Source organism: Lepidothrix coronata, unplaced genomic scaffold, assembly GCF_001604755.1.
Source record: "Lepidothrix coronata isolate B3197 unplaced genomic scaffold, Lepidothrix_coronata-1.0 Scaffold39, whole genome shotgun sequence".
Taxonomy (NCBI): Eukaryota; Metazoa; Chordata; class Aves; order Passeriformes; family Pipridae; genus Lepidothrix; species Lepidothrix coronata.
The window spans coordinates 2244438-2266467 of NW_016690219.1; the positions used below are offsets into that span (position 1 = coordinate 2244438).

The window sequence follows — 22030 nt, forward strand, 5'->3', positions numbered from 1 at the left end:
CATAAGTCACCAGCGTGCCTGTAGCTAATGTGGATAGAGCCTTCCCAAATCTTCGTTCGCAAAGCCTAGCCATGATGATAACTACAGATCCATGTGATTTTTATTTTTTTAAACATTCTTGATCCAGGAGATTAAATGTGACTGTAAATTTTTAAGCAGAACCAGTTGCTGAAATTCCCCATCAAAGAAAATCTTTTGGACTTGAACGAATAAGACTTAGGGAGAGCGTTCTCCTGGGGAAGCTGATTCGTTAATACTACAGTAATATCTTTTTCTTTCCTCTCCCCAAGCATCTCCAGACCTGAAACAACACAAATGATTCCTAGATCAAAAGGATGCGCGAGTCCCTTTTATCGGACAAATATCATAAATGGTAGGCTCTTAACTTTTCACATGAGTAACAGCTCAGGCTTTCACAATTCCTTTAATAAACTTGAAGTAGGTCATATTAACCACCACCGCATCCTTAAACTGGTATAAATCTTGGTTTTCAGAGTTTTAATTACAGTGGCTGCTCCCATTAGGTGGTCTTGTTTCATGGCAGGATACTAGACAGCTCTCTTGCTCTAAGTCATTTATGTGGACTGCGGGTATGTCTGTCAAACCATAATGAGCAATGAAAGAATGAAGAATGTTAATTTAACTGATGCTGCTTTTGCTGTTAACGTAAGTACCACCAGCTGCACCTCGTAAACATTTGCTGTTTGCTTTGCCGTGCATCGCTGTTTAGTGAGACCTTGTGTGATTGATAGAGGCAGAATCAGACTGATGGCTCGTGTGCCGCAACTTTTTCTGAAGCGCTACTTCTGTGAATGCTTTTTTGTTGCAGGAGACAGCTCCTAAATTTTAATTGCTTTTCAAACTAGCAATTGCTGCTCGTGTCAAATGCTGATAATTGTTTTATGACATAGTGGTATTATAATTTAAGGAGAGGTCAGGGTAGATAGTGTGCGTATTACCTGCTGGAGGAGTGATGGTTGGGTGGAAGTGACATGTAGGAGATGCTCACTTGGGCGTATGGGGCTTCTCAGTGCTCACACACAGCTTCTTAAACAATGGGCCCTAATAGGAAAGGACTGGCTGCAACAATAGCAGTGCTTGAAGTCACTTTATAATTAGAGAAATTACTGAATAATGCAAAACTCCACAAATGGCTTTTTTTCCAACCCATTAAGCGTTCACATAAACATTCCAAGTAGAGCTGCATACCTCTTTTCACCTGTCAGTTGTTGTGTGCCCTCAGCAAAAGCAGGTTTTGTTCCTCTCTGATGGGTCATTAAGAGGGTGATGGACCCCAAGAATTTGACACAGGCCACATGCCTCCAGTGCAGCTCATCCAGAAACATCTTTCCTTCCTGCTCTTGCTCCACTGATTAAGGTGCTCCTTAGCATGAAGCTCTTGCTTATTGATGTCCTGTCCAACTTTTTCTTCTTTGCTTTGATGGTTTCTTGAAGTGTTTTTCATCTCTAGCGTAGCTCCATTCTCTCTGTGTCCTGATATACTCAGTTATTTTAGAGATGATTTACTACATGTTTCTGTTTTTACACCAAGTGGATGTCAGGGTGAAATGCTCTAAATCAAAATGACTACTGTCTTTAGGATTTAAATTATTTAGGGTTTAAACCAAGGAATACTCAGATAAGTAATTGATTTATTTTTGTTCTGTGTTGCATCTAACTTATTTTCATAATATACTCCAGTTGGTAGTAATTGAAATGTTATGAGTTGCAATTAAATACCTTAAATTTATACTCCTCCTTGCTAATCATAATAATAGGCTTTTATCTCTGCACACTATTAGACTTTAAAGCTTTATATTCTCAAAGTAGCAAATAATGTACCTTTATTAAATTTTTAACAGATTAATTAATTCATGGCAAGCCATATTTTTTCTGTACACCTACAACCACTGAACCTCTGAGCAGAGATGGGAGAGATGCAGAAAAAGTAGAACTGGTGTTTATGACTCTTAGGACCTGATGGTTATGGCACCAGACCACAAGCCAAGGTCTGTCTCTGCTTCTGGAATACGTCTATGAAGGATGAGAACTGTAGTCACCGTGGTTATAAGCTCATAAAACTTGCCAAAAGTGTGTATTGGATGCTAATGTCCTCCTTGGCTCACAACCTACCCCATAACCTGTGTGTATCTAGGCTTTAGAGTTTTTCAGTTTTATTGATTTCAAAGAGAATTACATATACACAAACTTCTGGTGTCCATGCACTTAAATGCTGTAATGAGATTTTCCAAAAATGCTTGCACATACTTCTAGGGACCTAAACTGGTGGGTTTATGGCTTCATGCCTGTAAGGCTATATTAGGCTGTAATATCTTTTCTCCCACTTGGTTCTCTTTTTTTACCCGTGACCGAGAAATTAACTTTTCTTGGTCTTAAATTCAGTGAATCGGTCCCAGTAAAGAAAATGCTTTCTGAGTAACAGCTGGCTGTGTTGAAACAAACAAAATTAAAATGAACTTCTGGACAGCCAAGCCTGAAAATCAGACTTCTTGAGAAAGATTACCAAAGGGAAAGATGAATATATTAGCACTTAAGCAGTTATAAAAGTAATAATATAACTATATACTTGAGCTTTACATTTAAATACACAAACATGCCTGAATTTACCTCAGATGGCAAGGAAATTTTCCATGGATAGTTTTTGTATAATTCCAAGTTGTTATTCATTTACTCATATCCTGAAGAGAATTCACTGATACAGAATCACAGAATGGTTTGGATCAAAAGGGACTTTAAAGATCATCTAATATATCATGTAAAATTTTCTTTAAACAATAGTCTGTTTAAGCCCTTATATTAAACCAGAGTTTTAATACTTTGGTTTTTAAATTAAATTTGAAATTATTACGTTCTCATGTGACTGAGAAATATTTATTTTAATATAACTTAGTATGAATTTCATTATGCTTTCTTAAGGGAAAAAACCATTTTAATCTCTTGTAAGAGTATTTCTATTTAGTGGACATCTAAAACTATTTAATTTATAGTCACTAAAAATAAAAGTATTCTTCCATAACTCCGAGGATTGTTTTAATGGGACTGACAAAAAAAAAATCCATTAAAATTTCGTATCAACTCCAAAGCACGATGTTTCCGTTTGCTATCTAGTTTGCTTTCTTTGGTTACTTTTTTTTCCCCACTCTTGACTATGTTGTGAGCAAACCAAAGAAAAGACTACGTGGGTGTATTCTGATACTCTTTCCACTGTCCTAACATATAACTTCAGCAGAAGATCTGTCCTCCCCCTCAGTGTTGATTCCTCACCCTCTTTCCATTGGCCAACACAAGCTGTGAGTGGATCTAGGAAAGTAAATCTCAGTTCCTCAGTTCGTGTTGGCACAAAGCAGCTTTTCCAATGCTTCTTTTAGCAGCAACCCTGAAAGCAACTACTGCTGAAGCCTTGTGCTGTGGTATCAGGACAGGCTTGGCAGGAAGTGACAGGAGTTGATAGTGGGTTCGCTTGCCGGAGAAGTGATTTGAAACTCACCTGAATACAGTTTATGGAAATGAGGAAGGGGTAAGAGACCAAGTGAGCTGTGAAGAGTTGGTGTCCTTACACCAGGTACTTCTTTCATCTGGTTTCAGAAGAGGCTGATGCTACACTGAGCGCTGTAGTGGTCTGTAATCTTGTGGTTTGCTAATCCCCAGACACACACAAATATGCACTAGTTTTTTTTTCACCTCCAAGAAGGGAAGCTTTGCTTTAGAAGGGTAGGAAAACCTTGGGGCAGTAAGTCTAAAACTGGGTCATGTTCACTTTGGTTTTATAGGATGGAGATGAGAAAATGAACAAGTAGATATGCCAGCCTTCCATCTCTTTCTGTAACTTATGGGGAGTCTAAAGAGTAGTAGATCTGTCCACATGGAAGCCATAAAGTTGGGATCAAATGGGTAAAGGTCACAGCTTCAGTACTTCTCTCATGAGTTGGTAACATTTTTTCCTCTTCCTCTCTGGCACTGGTGTAAGTTTTCTTGAAGCAGACCTACTGTGTGAAGAACAAGAGTGCTTCAGTGGATGAAATATTCCATGTTTAAAATTGAATGGGCAGAGGAAATTAACTTCTGCTGAACGAAAAAAAACCCCAACAACTTCTGATCCTGTGTTAGAAATAGCTTAAGTCAAGTCAGGCTGCATTAAACAATCAACAAGTAACACTTTGGTTTTCAACAATTTCACTTAATTTGTGCTAATTTTCATCAGGATTCTGGATAATATACTACTAACCATTATTTTCTCACCTAGTTTGCTCAGTGCTGACAGATAATAGATGATCTTATTACAAATAGATTTGACACTGCATCCATGAAAATGTGAAAATTGGAGTCTCTCGTCATTATTTAAAATGTGTGCTCACTCACTCAAATGAGGTATAAGAGTCTACTTTGGAGATAAAGTAGGCCAGATTGCTGGAAAGGCTGCTCTGGTGTCACCCAGGTTAATGTAGATGTATTATGTATTTATATAGCCTATAGGAGGATAACTTTTTAGCAAATGATTTGGACTGAATGTGCACTTGATCAGGACTCTCATTAATAACCCATGGCCACACTGTTCTCATGGTAAGAAGTTACCCTTGCAATCACAGAGATTAATTCTGGGGCTGTCTACTACAGTTTGGGAGAAAGAGTCCAAAGAAACAGGTGAGTTGTATGAACAGAGATCCGTATAGACTGAGCTATAGATTAAGATCCTACACTGTCCCTGACATTTTGATTAAAATGGCTATTTTTTCAGTCACAGTTCTGGAATTTGGAACAATACTGTTTTTCTCTGAAGGTGATGGGCGCTTGCTCACACTACCTGGATCTCAGTGAGGGCCTGATGTCAAACTGCAACGTCCGTGCTTGGATATCAGAGATAAATCGATTTTTTCCCATTAGGTGGGAGGTCATGCCCGTGTTTCTGTGAGAATTGCAATAATGTAGTCAGAAGTTAGTAACTGATGGATTGACACACATAGTGGGATTTGATGTGAAGGAGGGGAAAATTGGTTAAACATGAGACAAGAAGCATTTTTTCTTATATTGGTAACTGGATTTCCCCATTTGATGCATCATGAGGGACCAATATATTTGAAGTTCTTTGGAGCATAGAGAACATCCATGCACTGTTAGAAAATTCTGTTTTGCACATCTCTGAAGCTGAGTTATTGCAGAAGCCATGCAGCTCAGCAAAATGGTTTTGATACACTTACTCCTCACCAGTGTGTTCCTATAGTGTGGTATTTAGGTTGTGTAGCTTGTAGAAGTGGTCCAGGACCAGGCAGTTGTCTGGACTAATCATGTGAAGGCAGTCAGTGTTTTGAGAGCCTCTGAATTATGCATATGACAAATGAGGATCATAAGAGAGGGCACTGAGGGAGGAGCATTTGGATGAAGGTGATAGATGAGATGGGGAGCTTGCTCTTGTAAAGTACATCACCAGAGAGCTGGTGCTGGGGGGAAGGCTTTTGTACTAATCCTGACATTGCTGTTAGGCCATGAGTTAAAAAATGAGGCCGTAAACAGCAGCATCCCTGGTGCTGGAGATCATGGTACACACTCTGTAATCAGCATATTCTCTATGTCAATAAATGGGTGTGTGGTAGTCTTATTCAAAGCCTTTGATGACAGGGTGCAGGACACTGCCTGAGGCTGTAAGACAAATAACAATAGTCTTCTCCGTGGGTGCTATCTGACTTCTGAAAAATGAGTACCTTCCTGCCTGCACTGGTGGTGGTTTGTTAAGACAGGAGCAAGCTCTCTGCTCTTTGTGTAGCTGCTGAATTTGCATGTGTTTTAGTCAGAACTGTAAACAAGAGCGTCAAGGGAGGCACTACAGTTCTTCACCTCGAGTATTTATCTTTGCAGATATGGTCAAAGCATGATGAAGATGGTAGTAATTTAGTGATGTAAAATGACATGCTGCAATGCCTCAATTCAAAGTAGTTGTGTGGAGGCTGTCCTCCAGGCTTATTGAGGAAGCTTGCTAGTTGTGATGTGCTGGAGGTAGCACTGATGTGTCACCCACCAAGCATGCAACTGAAGATATGTGATGGCCAGGATAATATAAATCCTCTGGGAAAATGCTTTTCCTCTGCTTATCTTGTATGCAAGCATCTGGGCAACTGCAGGTGGTGCTGAATCTCCTTGGGGAAGGTTAGTGCTCAGACTACCCACTGCTGGAAGTTTCTTGGCACCATATGTAAAAAGCCTAAACCCTATGTTTTTATATAACTTAATTCTTAAATTAAATCTAGTAGCTCAATTTTAACAGCATGATCTCCACATGCAATTGAATGAATTCTGTGATGGTCATATGTGCTAAATTCAACAATTTACATCAGGAGAACAAATTCTTGCTGTGAAGGAATTGCTTCTTTTTCTAATTATTCTTATGGAATCCAAAGTTTGATTGACTGAAACCTGTGCACCTCCCACACTTCCTCTTCTGTTTTGCTTGCTTTCTTCTCTTTCCTCCAAAGGGGATCTTTTGTAGCTGATCTGTTTATTCTGCTGTTTCTTTGGGGATGACAAATTAAGCTACAGATCTTTTTTTATTGTTGCAGTTGGGAGGTGGAGAGAGGAGAATTAGAGCTCCATTATGCGGGTATGCTGCTGGCAGTCAGCTTTGGAAGTTTGGTTCATTCCTTTGGAAAAGTGGCCAAGATTTGGGCCTCAAAGGTGTGAGAGTTTGACTTTTGTCATTTTAATAGTGAATTGGGGTGTAATAAATGGGACAGCTGGTAAAGGATTGAGTAAGAGAAATATAATTAATGCCAATCAGCTCAAGCTTATAGAAAATAGATCCTGTCAAGCTAAGCTGATATCTTTTAAGTGTTTTTAAGGTGATTGCTAGTTTGATATTTATGGCTTCTACAAGGTATTTGACTTGGTGACACCATTTTGATTAAGAAACTAGAACAATATAGAAACATAGATATAATTTGATTTGGAATGTGTGAGGGATGAGAACTGAGCTTGCCCAACTTCAGCAATTTACAATTTGGTGTCCTATTCTAAGCTAGTTGTTCTGGGCTTCTTCTGAAGTCATTGGAGAGGAGGAGAGAGGGCCATTGCTCCACCCATGAGTTGGCAGCAGGGGAACATGACCTTGTAGGACAAAGCTGCTACCCCTGTCAAAAACCTCTGTGTACATCCATAGAAGAATTTCAGGGAGGCTGTGCTAAATCTGGATCTGACCATACTGCAGACACTTCCAGAACGTTGTGTTCAGGTCTGTCTGCATTTCTAGGAGGTCGATGAGATTGTGAGAGATGGTGGAAGAGTGATGATGGTGGCTAAGGGTAGAAAAACACACCTTTCAGCCACTGGAATTTCTTGCAATCATACATTACCCTCATCTGGGAGAAAAAAATAATTGATTAACTTTTCTATGTGGGAAACTTTGAGAAAGGAAAGTGTTCAGTCTGTCGAACAAAAATATAACAACATTTGTTGTCTAGAAATGAAAGCCAAGAAAATTCATAATAAATAATAAAACCCCCAAATTGGTTTTGACAGCAGGAATAATTAATCAGTAAAATCTTTTGCCAGCACCCAGAAGGCATCACTAGAAATTTGGTAAATGCGACAGGTTTTGTTTTTTTTTGTTCCTGAAAAAGGCAAGAGATTAAGTCCTGTGCCTTATAGTATTCAAGAGAATCAGACTAAAGTCAAAAAAGGACTGTTAGAGTTATGTAGTCAGTAAATAGTATGATGGCCCTGTGAAGAGGATACGATTTTCCCTATTCTGGTCAAGTTGTCAGTCCAAAATAAGTCTGAGAGAAAATAGAGCCTGTATTTGGGAAATCAGAGGTGATTTTTGTTAGTCCCTCTGTATCAAAAGTGTAAATCCTCTAGGTAGACACTCGTAGCTTTGAAAACCTTTTTGGGATGCAGCATGTTGCTGGTTTACTACATTGTAGCAGTGTTATCACCTTGGCTGTATTTTTACTAGATCAGACTACTTTGTACCTAAATATTGTATAAGGCTGTTACCTTACCTTGACATATGGCAGTGTTAGTTCAGATCATAAGAGAAACGGTTGGTTTTGCCCTTTTGAGCACAGGCTGTTGTTTCCAAGCTAATGGTACTGTGCTCTCCCATCCTTGTTTCACAGCATCAGACCCAGCAGAATGAGGTTTTAGGTTTTTCCCCGTCGTCCCTGATGTCTCTGCTACATGTGAACCAAGCGCAGTTCCTGTTCTCTGCTCAGTTTCTTTGCATTGTGCAGGGCTTCATGTAGGACAAGCGGGGACACAGAAGACTCCTAAGAGCCAGGTACTTGCTTTGCCACCACCTTGACTTTTTTTTGCAGCAGCCTGATCCTATCCTGCTGCTCTCCAGCTGCCTAACAGCATTCCTCCCATACTGCAAAAGGCAGGATCTGGCTGCCTTCACATCAGCTGTAGTTGGTTATGTTACCTGACTCCCCAGCAGTCTGTAAGAGTCTTACTAGAAGACTAGGACTTTCTATTAAAAGCCATCAGAAAATGGCAAACCAACAGGTTTTGTTCTGCTTCTATTGACTTTTGACGAATATCTGGAAAAGACATTGAACTGCAGAAAGCCGGTTCATGGTGTTAAAGAAGTTGAGGTCTTCTCAGTCTCAAATGCTTCAGTGCTTTGAATGCTAGTCTCTCCAGCTGCTTCAGTGAAGCAGTGACATTGGGAAGATACATTAGTCAAGCTGTCCTAAAACTTTCAGTCTTTTAATCTCAGTGCCTTCAAGCTATTTCAGAAGGTATCTTTGCTGGTGTTTGCTTCAATAGAGAAATAAAAGACATTTCAGCACAGGTACTTACTTGCCTTCTACCTTTAAACTAAAAGTTTAGGGGGCTTTAAACTAAAATTTCCAGTGGAGGGGAACCTCAGTCCATCCCACTCCCATCAATTGGATGGCAGTGCCAGCAAGAGATGCCCAGAGCCCAGAGAGGGGATTGCAGGTCAGCAGGAGAGCACCTGAAGAGCAGCATAAAGGAATTCCAACCAGTAAGTCAACTTCATCAGGGGCCCAGCTTAAATGCCTCTGTGCAAATCCACGTGGCATAGGGAATAAACAAGAGGAGTAAGAGACACGCACACGCCTGCAGGGCTGTGATCTTAGCTGCCATCATGTAGACATGGTGGGATGGTTCCTGTGACTGGAGTGTTGGAATGGAAGGATGCAGGCTCCTTAGGAAGGACAGGAAATGGAGATGAGGAGGAGGTGTGAGTGGTCATCTGGAGTGCATGGAGCTCTGCCTGGGGATTGATGAGAGGCTGACTGAGAGTTTATGGGACAGGATTAAAGGGAGGTTAGGGGCAGGCGATTTTTATAGTGAGGACCTGCTGCAGGCTGCCCCACCAAGAAGACTGAGTGGATGAGGCCCTCTATAGATAGGTAAGAGAAGCCTCATGTTCACAAGCCCTGATCCTCATGCAGGACTTCAACTACCCCGATATCTATTGGAGGGACAATGCAGCATGGTGTAAGCAATCTAGGAGGTTCCAAGAATGTGTTGAGGATCTGGTGGCCTTCTGTCATGGGGAGCATTGGTGGATAAGGGAAGTGCAACTAATGTAATCTACTTGGACACGTGCAAAGCATTTGACGCTGTGCAAGTTGACATTTTTGTCTTTAACCTGAGGAGCATGGATTGATGGCTGGAACACTCAGTGGGTAAAAAATTTGGCTGGATGGTCACACTGCAAGAGTTGTCGTTAATGGGTCAATTCAATGTCCAAGTGGAGAACAGTGATGAGTGGCATTCCTCAGGGGGTGGTTTTGGGACCAACCCTTTTTTAACATTTTTGTTGACAACATGGAGAGTGGGATTGAGTGCAGCCTCAGGAATCTTGGCAATGACACTGAGCTGTGTGTACAGTTGACACACTAGAGGGAAGTGATGCCGTACAGGGGGACCATGACGGGCTTGAGAGATGGGACTATGGGAAGCTCATGAAGCTCAACAAGGCCAAGTACAAGGTCCTGCACCTGGGTTGGGGAAATCCAAAGCACGAATACCACCAAGCTGGGTGGAGAAAGGATTGAGAGCAGCCCTGAGGAGAAGGATTTGGGGGTGCTTGTGGATAAAAGGCTGGACGTGACCTGGCAATGTGCACTTGCAGCCCAGAAGGCCACTGAGAATCTTCTTCTTAGGGCCATGAAGATGATCAGAGGGCTGGAGCACCTCTCCTATGAAGACAGAATGAGAGAGTTGGGGTTGTTCAGTCTGGAAAAAAGAAGGTTCCTGGGAGACCGTATAAGGCCTCCTTTAGGTAATGGAAGGCTGCATTATGAAAGGTGGAGAAGGACTTTTTGCGAGGGCATGCAGAAATAGGACAAGGGGGAATGGCTTTAAACTGAAAGAGAGTAGATTTGGATTAGGTATTAGGAAGAAATTCTTTACTGAGTGGTGAGGCCCTGGCACAGGTTGCCCAGAGAAGCTGTGGATGCCACATCCTTGGAAGTGTTCAAGGCCAGCTTGTATGGGGCTTTGAGCAACCTGGTCTAGTGGAAAGTGTCCCTGCCCATGGCAGGTGGCTGTAATGAAATGACCTTTAAGGTCCCTTCTACTCAAACCATTCTGTGGTTCTGTGACCTTTCTTCAATCTTCAGCAAATCCAGTGGACTTCTGTGAATTGTGAAGTTGACTCTGCTTTTAGGAAATCGACCCCTTTTATTAGGCTGTATGTCTTTGTCTTAAAAGAAACCTCACTGTTCAGGTGAAGAATTTTTAACTGAACATTTATGATCCATTAGAATTCTGCAATTTTTGAATAAACAGTCTTTTCAGTGATTTCTTTTTGCATGTGAGTATTTTACACATCTGTTTTGAACCCTAGACATTTTGACAGCTTTCCTTGAGCTTTTAATGGGAATTAAAAACTAAACTTGGAACGAGTTAAAAATTCCAATTTGCATCATCGTAGTGATCTGGTTTTGAGTCTTACTACAGAATACCACAGAAATTAATGCCATCTGGATAGTGCAATGGGTTAACATGGTTGGGGGGGATAATGAATTACATGCTCTGAGGATGGGCTCCTAAATTTTCTATCTGCATTTCTTTCTGAAGATTTTTTCAGTTGTGTAGGTGTGTATGCTTTAACTTCATTTACAGCATCAAGTAAAGGCCATTCAAAGAAAAAAATTAGACTTGACAGACTATTAATGCTGTACATCTGATCTTCTAGGTCTATAAACTCATTACTAACCTGTAATTTCTGTACATCTTTTAGTGTTTTGAAAGCATTTTTTAAATAAAAATGACTGCCTGTAAATTATCTTGGCAAACTTTGTCATAATTGCTCATTGCATTTGAGTTTGCAAAAATAGCTTTGTTTATGATTTGGTATTTTTAATGGCATATTTCACTGTTTCCATTTAAACTTCGAAGTGACATCTTTGTTTTTCCCTTTTAAAGAGCGGCATAATCCAGATGTCTGTCAGAGGAGTTGTTGATGTAGCATTTTATGAGTAATCCTTCTGTTTGAGGTTTTTGTTTTGTCAGAACTGTTTGCCAAGTTCTTATAAAGCTCCCCATGAATATTATTGATGTATACTTCCTTTTAAAGAAGTGATTATCCAGGCAGGAATACAAACTGAACAGCCAGTTCTTAACCACAAATGTTTTCTCCAAAGTTATGTGATGTCATAGGAGGAGTTAATTTGTAAATGTAATGGAACAGGGGGGTGCTGAACTAATATTATTCTCCCGTTCCCTTTCTACAGCTTAACCCCTTGAAGCACAGGTCAGCATTTGAGTTTGAGGGACGTAAATATTACACGGAGTATCCTCAGGGTTGCAGTCTATCTAAATCTTCAATGAAGAAATGTTCATAGTTCCCAGCCTTCTCTCAGAGAGATGAGTGTGATTGTGAGAAACACTAACTAAAATGTACCAAGTATTCTTAGGTATCCAGCAATTATCATTTCAAACCCAGAACTGATAGACAGTACAGTGATGCTCTCATTTGTTGCTGTTAAAAAGTTCTATATTAATATTTTGAACTTAATGTATGTGCTGATATCCTTCTCTGGTCATATTTCTCAGGTAGTTCCTTAGTTTTGGTGGCTGTGGCTTAAATTCTTTGGACTTCAGTGAGGACTGGCAGCATTGCCAGGCTTTCCCGAAGCATTTCAGAATCCTTATGGTTTGCAAATGCTCTGGGATCTGCAGACCTTACAGCGTTTTAGCTTGCAAATTAGTAGTTGGCTGGTTGTCAGTTGGGGAAAAGAGAGATCTGTAAATTCTGTAATAAATAATATATTAGGGTAAACATAACAATAGTGTTCTGCAGACATCATGGTGTAGAGCAGTCACTCCTTCCCATAAAGTCAGGTGGGACTGTGAAAATGGATTCATCCTTCAGTTCCAGCCCCACATTTTATTTTTTTCTATCCCAGCCTGCAGCTCTTGGCTGCAGCTTTGCCCAGCTTCAGAGCCTGCATGGCTTCTCATGGGATCTGTAATTACTCCCTTCTCAGACCACTTGCTCAGTTTCTGGCAATATTAGGACAACAGGTCACACCAGGCATTTTAGAGCTTTACTTTGTACAGCTGGAATAGTCCCAGTCTAAACAAGCTGAAGATAACTGGGACAGCACACAGCTGTCCCTAACCTGCCCAGCACTCACAGCTTTGGGTGTGTCAGTCTGTATGACTCCCTTGCCCATATGACTTCCCAGGTGTGCTGAGCTTGGCTTGTGCTTGTGTTTGCCGTGACTGATTGTGATTTGGCAGAGAGGTTGCTTATAAGCACCCTTCGGCTACATATGAAACTTCTACTTAGACTGCCTAATAAGTGTCTATACCTTATATTGGAGTATTTTTTCCCCCTCTGGTTTGCTTTTCTTTGCCTTGTTTATTTACAAAGAGAGTGTGCTCCTGTCATGCCTCTGTCCAGCATTTTGTTCCCATTCTTCAGCCCCTGCCCCAAGCTGTGGTACTGGACATGAGGGAGGTTGTTTGCAGGGCAGCACAACTTGTAAAGGGTATTTTTAAAACACTTTATGCTTCAGAGTTGATTTATAGCTTGTCTGCACAGACAGGGTTTCACAGAATATTTTTGTGTTAAACTTTTTCTGATTAATTAGCCTACAATAACTGTCTGCACTTCCTTGGCTTTATCCTTCTTCTTTTCCAAATACTTTTTTCAACTACCAGTGAGACGTGGGAGGGCACTGCATGATGCATTGCATCCTCACTGAGGTCCATGTTGTGCTCCTCTGCTGTAGGCAGTGATCTCTACTTTAGGGGAGCTCTGCAATAGTCCTTCATTGCAGTACTGAGTTGCCAGATATTGCTGCCTGCTCCTTAACCTTACTTGTCTCCCTCATCCTCTCTTGCCTTTTGGAAGCCTCTTTTCTAATTTACTACTTAAAGCTGAGCTTTCTGTTAGCTGCTCGTGCTGTCACCATATCTCATTTTTTGCTGGTGGAGCTGAATGCTTTTTTGCCCAACCCAGAGCTGTTGGAGTTCAGGTGAGTCCAGTTGATATAGCTATTCTCTCCAAAAGATCTAGACCTGCTTCTCACTGACCGGGTCTTTTGAGCCAAAGACACTTCTCATTATTCCATCCCTTCATGAACATTCACGTGTTGATGAGGTAGGTGAGCTGACACCAGCTTCTTACATCATGGCCTGCAGCTATTTTTACCCTGAAGAATGAGCTCTCTCCTTCATGAAGCTTGCTACTACAATGATGTGGTATCTAAAATAGATGTCTGGTTTCCATCAGGTTGCTTCAAGTCACTTAATTTAGGCACAGGACATGATATTTGACCTGTCCATATTGTGGTAGTTAGGCTCACAAGGGAGAGAGAACGTTGCCATTGGCTTCTGTAACGTACCTTCAACTTGATACAGGGAATGAGGGCTTTGGGTTTGCTGTTGAAAGCTCCTTTCTGCCTTTTCCAATTTCAATATTTTATTCCAGTGGTTCAGAACTGCCTGGCAGTTGTTACTGTCCTTGCTCTCCCTCAATGGCAACTGCAGTAATGTTTTGGTACAATTAAAATACTTTCCTACAAATAGCTGAGATTTTCTAAAGGAAGAAAAGCAAACCTCACCCAAATGCTAGTAAATAATGTAAATTGCAGCATTATTTAAAGACTATTAATTCTGTCTTTGTATTTCCCCATGTAATAATTTTTATACTTCTTTTGAACTGTGTGTCCAGGACTAAGCAAACAGATTTTGAACTTTGGCCCTGTCTTTATGTGCCATTTTCATGGACAGATTGTTGCTTTTTTTGCTCCTTTTTTCCTTCTGATTCTTCTTTCTTCAGATGTCCCATATCCAGCTGTGAGTTCTGTTTTGCCTTTCCACATCACGCTGCCATCTAGAGCGTGCAATGCACTTTGTAAATATTCTTCATGTCTTTCCTTATTGTGGTGGGAAAGAAAAAGGTTTCCTTCATGTAAAACTGTCATTGGCTTCTCAGGCTTCTTCCCTACTGAAACCCATTTTATTTTTTATTACTGTCAAAGACTTTTTTTCTGGTCTGTGAAGTCCTGGAACAAGAGTCCTGAGATGGCTTTGAAAAGTGGATATTTCCCTAAGGAGATCTTCCAGAGCAGCTCTGGTCTCGTGTTGCCTTGGGAGATGGTGGGGTAACTATGATATGATGAGTCACTATGCAAAACAGAAATTACTCCCTTGAGTTTTTTCTTTCCCTTCCATGAACTGGTGCATGAAAACAGTGCTCTTTTCAAAAAAAAAAGAAGAAAAACAAAAAAATAGATTCTATTTTTGTTTGAGCATTTTTAGGCAGTCCATGCTATATTCTTTAGTTGTCTTGTGAAAGTCAGAAATACTCAGTTAAAATGTCTCAACAATGTATTCAAGAAGTGTTAAATAGATAAATAAGTAGATCAGCTATTTGAAATTCCTCATTTGAAAATTAGTCTAGACCTGTAAAGAAAACAGGCTTAGGAGGAGTACCTGTTGCTGAAGACTGAGGTAAAAAAGTCATTGAGTGCCTCAACATTCTCCATATCCTGGGTAACTAGGTCTCCTATTTCCTCATGGAAAGGACCAAGACTTTCCTTAGTCTTCCTTGTTGTCACAAACGTACCTATAGAAGCATTTGTGGTTGCCCTCGATGTTCCTGGACAGATTTAATTCTATCAGGGCTTTTGCTTTTCTAACCTGATTTGGGATGTCATTCACCTGGCCCTAATCCCATCCCTTTAAACTATTTTTTTAGTGGTCTGATCTTCTGATCTTTATTTTCTTTCTTCCTCGGTGTGATGGTGTGTTGTGCCTTTCAGCCAGTTACAGGCTATTCATTGTAGCGTGAGCCATTGGTCAGCTGCTCAAGCCAAAGTTGCTGTATGCTTCATTTGCAGAAATACAGTAGAAATTTAGCAGTTTCATTAAGCTCTTAATGGAGCTCGTTGCCTGATGGATCCACAAAGTGACCTTGGATAAGCAATTTACTGTGTGCTGCTTCTTTACCATCCTCACCCCCACCACACCTCTTTGAGCTGTAGCTGTTCAGCACTGAGCCAGTTTTAGGCTTTCACAAGGGAAATTATTTGATCAGGCTATTTAAACATAGCAAAAGTCACTCAAATATTCTGAAATAACATGCTAGCAAGGATAGGGAGATACCTTCCAAGGGGATGTTTGGCATGGTAAACTTTCTACAGCTTGCAGGTAGGATTAGTGAAGTGCTTCTCTACCACTTCGAAATCACTATAATTACACAAAACATCAAGTTTATATAAAACTAAAAAAAAGTGTAAGCTGAGGCAATGGTAGGGAAGCTCTGATTGCATTCCAGAGAGAAGTGCACTGTAAACTTCAGATTAGTTTTGTATCAACTCAATTACACGTATACTGCAATCTTGTCATTGTAAGAATCTTCTTGGTAGAAACTGAAACTCCGGTGCTAAAAACATGAAATCAATAGGTACTGTTATATCCACTTAAAAAAAATTGTATTGATTTGCAGATAACGACAGCAGTTCATTCTTGCAGGATTACATGCCACTTCCTGTCATAAAGATTACTTCAATATGTATTGCATCTGAGATGGAGAATGTAGGGATAAAACTGCTTTGCTTTAATGAATAGTCATTTTACTCTGGGCATTAAAATGAGATATATTCCTTTAAATTTATCTCCAGGGATTATTTTGATTTCATGGGCAAACCCTGTGTTACCGAAGACTCTAGAATGCTATTACACTTTTAAATAGTCTTAGATTGCCTTGTTTTTGCAAGTACTTGAACTCTTCCTCTCTTTGATAGCAACTAATTAAGCGAAATATCGTGCTCTTTCTGGTCTCCTCCACATCCTTTATTAGAGGGTTAACACCATGTTATCTTGGGTATTAGATGTTCTTTGCTAAACCCTTAGTGTCTACCAGCCTCTAACTCTCCATGCTTCGTAACAAATTTCTGGCACCTTCTGGAGTTTAAATTCTTCATGCCAGTCATGGTGGTCTCCCATTGTACAGTTGCTTTTTTGCTGGTGCTGTGACTCATCGTGAAGCCTATTCTCATTAAGCATGGGTGATTCCATCTTCGTGTATTAAAATGACTCTTTTCTACTCTTTCAAGGTAATCTGGCTTCCCAGAAATCTTCTGCTAAATGCAAGGGTTTGCTGTCCTGTTTACTGACTGTTACACCTGAGGCTGATTTTGATACGGATTCTGGATATCACAGGGTAAGTGTGCAGATATCTCTTTGTGTTTTTCTTTTGTGGTGTCTTGTTTTCTTACACAAACGCAATTTGGGCTGTGCTTTCCCTTTCAGTGACTGCAGCAAGTCCCTATTGTAGCACGTGCAGCTGAGCATCTGTGTTACAATAGAAAAATATTGTTGTGTGATAAATGCTAACGCTGTAAACCTGATCAGGAGTATTTGAATTTGGTGGTGTAGCTCCAAGAGGGAGCAAAGTTTTTTGTGTATATAGGCCTAGATTCATGGGGCTTCTTATAAAATTGTAACAAGCTTTAAGAGGCTTGTTTGGGTCTAGTGAACTTTGACGTTTAAGCTGGTAAATGTGCAAGTATTTTTATATTACAAATGAAACATTCTTCATAGTGTACATAGTTAAAATATCTGTGAAGTTTGCAAGATCGAGTTTAAATATTTGGAAAAGGGAGATTAAAGGTTACTTGGTTTCTTGGGGGCATGGTGAGGGGAAAGGAAGAACTGATTCCTTCTTTTATCCAATTCTACTCTGCACATTAGAGTAGAAACTTAAATACTTGACTTCATTGTTGAATGACTCTTGTGGAATTTTTTACCTCCCACCTACGGGAGAAAAGTGCTATTTAGTGAACAGAGATTTGATTTTTCTTTTCTTTACCCCTTTCCCAGTCTTAATCCTTAGTTTTCACCTTCTTTTTCAACCTCCTATTTTTCTTGCTTAGCCCCTTTTCTAGCTTTTTTTTTTTTTTTTTGCATTTCTCTCTGATTTTTTTGTCATGGAGCTAATCCTGTTCCTTTATGCTGTTTCTTGTCCTCCTGGCCTCCTTTGACTGGCTTCCTGGCTTTTCCCATCCAGATACTTAAATTTTGGGGATAATTCAGGCTGGAAAAGACCTGTGCAGTTGTCTAGTCCAACTTCCTACTCAGAGCAAGGTCCCTTAAAGCAGGTTGCCCAGGGCCACATCCAGTTGGGTTTTGAATATCTCTGAGGGTGCAGACTCCAAAACTTATATGTTAAGATCCCTGTTGCCATGTTTCACCACCTCATGAGGGGTATTTTCTTCATTTATAATCTGAATTTTCATTGTTGCAGCTTCTTTTTTCTTGTCATACCTCTGCCCTTTCAAGAGTAAGCTCACTTTGTCTTCTTTTGCACCTTCCCTTTGGGGAATTGGGAAACAGTGAGATCTGTGGGAGACCTGTGATGTAACCACCAATATCCTCCACTGGACTTGTTCTAGTCTGTCAAAGCCACCTTGTTCTGGCGGGCTCACAAGTCCTGCCTGAAGGGGAAGTATTGTTTCTCTGGACCTGCTGGTTGTGCTCTTGCTAATGCAGCCCAGGATGGACTCACTTGGCCTTTGTTTCAAGGGCATGTTGCCAGCTCAAATTGTCCCTGCTGTCTGCCGAGACCAGCAAGTCCTGTATTGTTTTATTTTGCATATTTTCAGTCTTTCTAATCTTTCTCATACAGTGACATGCATTCCTTACTTCCAGTATTTATTCTTTCTTCACAGGATTCCTTATTGAACACCTCAGTATCCCCAGTGCATCTTCATCGTAATGTTCCTGGCAACCTCTTGCCATAAATGTGTATGAGCTACACTTTGGAAATAGTGAAACACTCTTGGAAGTGGGTTTATTTCCATGAGCAACTAGCTTAAAGCTTTCCATGTAGCTTTGATAATTTAAAAACCTTTTTCAATTCCTGTCATTAGTGTATTCACAATAGAACAGGAAATTGTGTGTATGCTTGGGTGTGTTCAAGTGTGCATGGGAGAGTGTATTTAATCCTTTTTTTCTGTGCTGCCAGTACACAGCCATAAGTAGTGTATATTATAATCATACATACATGAAATTGTTGCTGGAAATTGAGTCTGAAACAAGGCTTGTATTTTATATTCCTTCTTTATATTTCGCCCTGCATGTGTGTGTGATGCTGCAAATTGCAGATGCCAACAACTGTAATTGTAGTCAAATCAAACGTTCTCCACATTTTTATTCTTTTTTCAGGGCCCTCATGATGAGTAATGTATCTGCTTTTCCTATATTTTAATAGACCACGTATATTGGGAGATATGCCAGAGAACAGACACTCAGAAATACAATCTCAGCCTGTGCTTTACATGCTGATCAGATGTTCCTTGGGGAAAGGAGACATACTCCTGGGCTCTTGCAAGCTTAGCTGACTGGTGCCTTAGGGGAAGGACCAAGAGGGCATCAGTAGTTCAGTGCTGAGATCATAATTACTAGTTCAGCCAGGGTGGCTGGAGCTCATCTGCAAATTCCCTGTTAATATCTACCAAGGAGGGGAACAAAAGAAGGCATTGAGGAGGCAAGTAAGTGGTGTAGAGAGTGTTAAACATACTAAATTAGGGAAAAAAACAGTTGAGCACAAAGTAAGTAAGAGAAGTGAAAAGAAAAAGAAAATGTACAGAAAGGAGGATGAAGACTTTAACTTGTGACAAAATGTTTTGTTTTTAATTCAAAGAAGTGTTGTCCAACTCATGAAAAAATAGCTACACTGGTGCAATTCATACAGTGATGAGTGACAGTTTAATTCACTTTCTGTGGTGGGGATTGTCTAGCAAATCTAGCTTGTGATAAGTTGCCACATCGCCTAGTCACATCAGCATGAAATGCCTCGGGTAGGCTTAGGCTGAATATCCAATTACTGCAGAGTGACTCCAGCACCCAAATATCACTGTTCAAGTGGCTGATTTTCCTCTGGTTTCACATCTGTGAAAGGAGAGTCCCAGTGTGTTTATACATGACTCTTGGAGATGGTCCTGTGCAGGGCTAAGAGTTGGACTTGATGATCCTTGTAGGTCCCTTCCAGCTCAGCACATTCTGTGATGCTGTGGTTCTGTTAGGCTGTCTGTGCCCCGGGGTGCTTCTGCCATGGTGGCTGTGATCTGGTTATAACAAAAGAATTAAAAAAATAGTAATTTGGAAATGAAAAGCCAGTTGTGTCCAGTTTTCCTCCTGAACGCTTCTGTTATGTATGAGAAGTTGTTTGAAAAGGACTTGAGTTCCTGGATGGGTTTTGTCTCCTTCTGGGAATGTGCTGCATGTAGGATTTACACACTTGTCTGTCTTACCCATTTTTGGATATTCCTAACTCAGCTGTTCCCCTTAAAAGGCCTTTTAACTCACTTAGTTTTTCTGAAGGATATAAAAAGTATTTCTGCATGTTGACTGTAGCCCTGTATATCCTGACAATCACGTGTGGTTGCAATTTTTGTATTCCAGCTGAAGAGGTACTTAACCCCAGTTTTTTCTGGTTCAGACTGAATTAGTTTTCACCATATGCAGCACCTCTTATGAAAGTGCGGGTGGTAGGGAGGAATTTGAAATGAAGAAGTTGAGAGCTGTTTCGGTGATGAAGTTATTTTAATAACCGTGGGTCTTCCTGCACAGCAGACTGATTGGTTTTTGGAGTATTTCTTATGAGGAGAGAGGGTCAGGAAGGTGTGTAAACTCAAAGCAAGACCTCACATGACAGTGTGCATTTAGGAACTTGAACAGAATGATTGCATTTTGCTTTTCATTTTTTGTACTTTTTGCATAGGTGAAAGCAAAGATTTGGATTTGTTTTGTTTCACCCTTTTCAGGAGAAGGAGCAAGATGAATGAAGTAGGAAAAATTAGTCAACAGAAATCAAGGTCACACTTCCTGTGTGAATTTGTGATAAGTTTTGGGATGCAGCAAAGAAACCAAATAACACCTCACTTGTCTTTGGTATGGTATTCAAAGAACAATTTACTTTGGGAAAGACCTAAGAGGGGTCATCTGCAGAGACCAACTGCAGAGGCAGGGCAGGTTGTTCAGGGTTGTGTCCTTGTTCAAGCAAGTCCTTTAGTACCCCTGAGGTCGAGGGCTCTGCACCCTCCCCAGGCAGCCTTCTGAATTTTTCTTCCTTAAATCTTACCAGATTTTCCCTTGATGTGTCTTGTGCCTGCTGCTTCTCTTACTGCATGCCCCAGGAAGATTGTGGCTTACCATCTACTCCAGATCTTTAACCATGCCAATCATGACAGGCTGGAGATCTGTGTTTATAAAGATCAATGTTTGCCAGGCACTTTTGCGTCAGGCAGTATTTTTTATGTTTAACTCCATTTAACAGCACCTTGGTTGGGGTTTTGGGTTTTTCTTAAGCAGGGCTCTAATTTTACTATGCTGTTATGTCAGGGAGCCGGGATGGAGTGAGGCACAGACAACACTCACACTAATATCTCAGTAGGTGCCAAAACCAAAATACCTGTGTTCCTTTCTGCCTATAGATAATACATGTCAAACAGACCTGAATTGAGTCACTGAGCTTGGAACTAGGTATGGTTCCTGTTCCTATCTCTACCACAGCTGTCATAGTAATAGTTGTGCCTCAGCTTCCATGCCATTAAAATAGAAATTATATACTTTTATTCACGAGAGTGCTATGAGTCCTACACAAATTGTTAAATGCTTTTAGTAACTTGGGAGAAAACTGCTATAACAAAGGTTAAAATATGTATTTTTATGGTATAAACTGTATGTTTGTAGGTGCATGGGTTTTATGTTAACTCCATAGTCTTTGTAGGCTGCTTTTAAATCAAAGTGTTATTCTGTAATGCGTTGTGTTACTGTACAAATTAGATGCTTTTATCCAAATTACTTGTTGGAAATCGAAGGTGACATGCACAAGGGTTGCTAGGATGGCCTCATTTTTCACATTCAAGATTTCGAAGTAGAAACAAAGCTTAGAAATTTGAGATTCTTTTAAAAATTAAGTCCTTTCATACAAGTAGTTAAGTATTCTTTTTGTCAGCTTTAATAATAATGAGTTTTTTGGTTCTGGGATGAGCGATAATTGCAAATGGCAAAAAGTCATCAGAACGTTGTTACTCAGATTGCAGATTTTATTAATCGTAAAAGAAATGATTCACCTAGAAAGGCTGTTTTATAAGTGCTCATTTACATGAAGATTTGCTGCCTAATTTATTTTGTTTAAAAAAAAATCCACAACCAAGAACCCCCACAAACTTTGTCCTGTCCTTCAAATCCTTGATTATTTTGTCTTTTTATCCTTTCCATTCAGTTTGCTTATAATGTCATCTGTGCTCCTGCTTATCAGTGGCACCAATTTTATGTTTGCCTCCTCTTTCTCACAAATGTATCTGATGCTTTTTGGATTTATTTCATAGTTGAGTACTGTGCATCTTCCCTGCATGAATTTCCTCCACATTTAAAAAGGATGTTTATCTTTTATGAATGACTTCTTGGGTAGATGAGTTGTTTGGCCCTTTACATGTTTCTGATCTCATGAGGTGTTGGGATTTGCAGATGTAAATTAAATTTTCATCCGTTTTCTCCCACTCGTTTTATGTTGTTTTCA

General features: G+C 40.2%; 1 protein-coding gene across 2 annotated transcripts in view; it reads left to right on the forward strand.

Annotated features, from left to right (window-relative positions):
• The window catches only part of KLHL29 (kelch like family member 29), a 394362-nt gene that overhangs the window by 52011 nt on the left and 320321 nt on the right, over window positions 1-22030 (forward strand). For both annotated transcript variants that reach the window (XM_017813094.1, XM_017813096.1), the window contains exon 2: window positions 16560-16666. The gene's annotated coding sequence lies outside the window, so the exon portion shown is untranslated. The remainder of the gene's footprint in view (window positions 1-16559; window positions 16667-22030) is intronic.